This window comes from Arachis duranensis, chromosome 7 (genome assembly GCF_000817695.3).
Source record: "Arachis duranensis cultivar V14167 chromosome 7, aradu.V14167.gnm2.J7QH, whole genome shotgun sequence".
Classification (NCBI taxonomy): Eukaryota; Viridiplantae; Streptophyta; class Magnoliopsida; order Fabales; family Fabaceae; genus Arachis; species Arachis duranensis.
The window spans coordinates 56718091-56721426 of NC_029778.3; positions in this window are offsets into that span (position 1 = coordinate 56718091).

The window sequence follows — 3336 nt, forward strand, 5'->3', positions numbered from 1 at the left end:
GAAAAGAATATAATAGAAAACAATTGAGAAACAAATGGGATCAGTTGAAAGTAGATTGGAAGAATTGGAAGCAATTGAAAGGGAACGAGACTGGACTTGGATGAGATTCTGCTAAAAAGACAATTGATGCAAGTGAAGAGTGGTGGGCTAAAAAATTAGCGGTTAGTATTCTTAAGCTTAGTTTAGTAAGCATAGTAGCATACATATTGATATATATAATTAGTACTAAGTATCAATATTTTATGTAGGTTATTCCAAAGGCTAAAAAAATTAGAAAAGAAGGGATTCATCCAGATTTTGAGGCAACATTGGATAGGATGTTTCAAAGAACAGCTGCAACAGGAGAAGATGCTTGGACTCCATCTTCCGGAATAGTTCCTTCTTCAATTGAGAAAGATACACAACTTGAAGATAGTGAAGATTCTGATATAAAGCCTGAGTCTAGTGTTATAAACATTAAAAGAAAAAGGGAAAATTTCACTAATGCTAATACTTACAAGAAAGCAAAAAAAGTTGGAGGTGCTCAGAAATTGTCACACCAAATTGATAGACTTTGTGAGGCTGTGGAACGTAGGAGCTCCAATAAAAATGATACTTTGGGACCTAGTATAACTCAAGCAATAGAAGAATTGGATGCTATACCGGATATAGATCCACTTGGACAAATTTATATGTTTGCAACTCGACTCTTCTTGGATAAAGATAAAAGAGAGCTGTTCGTTGCCTTAAAGCATAAAGAAGTCAAAATTGCGTGGTTAATGAACGAAAAGAATGTCCAAGAGGAGAAGGAGAATAATTTATTTACAAAGCTTTTTTAAGATTTTTTTACATTCATTTTATAGACCATGAGTTGTGTCTGCTGTTTACATTCATTTGCTTGGATTTATTTATTTTATTTGATCTTCTTTATTACAAATAAAAATTACAATACTTTCCTTTCTTGATATATTATTCTATTTTTTTTAATCTTTGTATTCTTTCTTTTAATATAATTATTATACAGTGCATTGGAATATGGAAATTGATTATGATGAAGAGGAAGAGGAAGAATTTGATCGAGTTTTAACTTCTACAGCATGTTTGGTCTTCCAATATTATAATAAGTATATCTATAAAAGACCATGCATGACTTCTACACAAACAGGAAACAAATGGCTTAAAGAGATATTAGAAGGGAATAATAGCCGTTGTTGCAGCATGTTTAGGATGGAAAAAGATGTTTTCAAAAGACTATGCTATGATTTGGAAACAAACTATGGTTTATGTGCCTCAAGGAGAATAAGTGCAGAAATGCTAGCAATGTTCCTATTTGTACTAGGAGGTGGAAACTCAAATAAGTCAACTAAGGAGCGGTTTCAACATTCCGGTGAAACAATAAGTCGAAAATTTGAAGAAGTGCTACAAGCTGTGTGCAAAATGGCCATAGACATTATACAACCAAAGGATCGTGATTTTAAAGAAGTGCCTACAAAATTAAAGAATGATGATAGATATTGGCCTCACTTTAAGGTAATTTATATATTATTTATTTTAAAAAATATTATAAATAATTACCAAAAAAATTATTATCTTTCATTGCATGTGTTGGTATTAAATTTGCTTTATAGTATTTGTAAAATTAATGTTCTAATCATGTTAATCATAGGATGCAATTGGTGCTATAGATGGAACTCATGTGCCAGTGATTGTGTCTACTGAAGACCAAATTTGATTTATTGGTAGAAAAGGAATTCCAACCCAAAATGTTATGGCTGCATGTAATTTTGATATGGAATTTACTTTTGCTTTGGCCGGTTGGGAAGGGACAGCTCATGACACAAGAGTATTTTTATATGCAATTGGTACATATGAGTTGAACTTTCCAAAACCTCCACCAGGTAATACTTGATTATCTTTAAGATTAAATTATATACTCCATATATAGATTTAATTTCTTATCATGTTTTCTTTCATTTAATAATATACAGGTAAATACTATTTAGTAGATGCAGGCTATCCAGAAAAGAAAGGTTATCTAGGACCATACAAAGGAGCAACATATCATTTGCCAGAATTTCGTCGTGCTAATGGACCTTCTGGATACTACGAAATATATAACTATGCTCATTCTTCACTTAGAAGCGTGATAGAACGTACATTTGGAGTTTGGAAAAAGAGATGGAAAATTTTACGAGATATGCCTAGTTTTAGTTATAAAAAATAAATTCAAATTGTTATTGCAACAATGGCTCTGCATAACTACATTAGACGTTATTCTACAAGTGATCGTAAGTTTAAAAAATATGATCAGATGGACGTTGAGCTTGAAGAAGAAGATGGATATGGCGATGAAGGTGAAGCTGAAAATGGAGTTGAAAAAGTTGGAGATGAGTTTCTTGGAACTATGGAGATGGTTCGAAATAATACAGCATTAAGTTTGATTGGTGGAAAAAATTAGATTATAGTAATTTAGGTAATTTAATATTTTTAGTAATGATGTTTAGGATAAAATAAATTTTTATGATACTTATATAAAATTTTAAAGTTAAAAAATAGAAGAATTTATTTATTATATTTATGTTTATTATGAATTTTTTATTTTAACATTATTTTATTTTAAAATATTATATAAAATTTTAAAGAATTTGAAAAAAAAATTATTTTTTGTTATAAACATGTTTATTATAATTTTTTCAACTTTTAAAAGCTGTTTTACCAAACACAATTATGGTGCTTGTACTTATTAAAAAAATGAATTCATATAGAATGGTATAAAAAAAAATAAATAAACGAAGAATCTTTCTTTTTTATTTAATAAAAAAAATAAATTCACATATTAAACCATAATGCATACAAAAAATGTTATACTAAATATGCTAATTATATGGATGTGCAGTGTCCATAATCAAGAAATTAATTAAATTCTTTTAATTTTACCTATTAATAGCTCCAATAGTCGAAATCGAGACATAGACAAAAAAAATGGTATGCACATATATAAAAGAATGCAACATTCTTTTTTTTAATATACCTTTTGTATTTTTTATGTGTTCTTTATGTACTATTTGTGTACTTTTTATGCACTTTTTATGTACTCTTTTAGTTTCATTAACATATGCTATGCAATCCAAAAGTAACACGTATTTGAATCTAATTTCACAACCTCAAGTTAAGATTTAAATTAAAAGAAAATAAATTTATAATTTCTTAATGATTTAATCATAGACAGCTCTAATATCACTTGTTGAAATTTTCTCAAAATTTCTTAACCCAAATATCATCCCTGTTAAATCATTAAGAAAGGAAATACTGAATGCGGAAGCGTACTTGAATTTATAAATATAAATTATATGATCG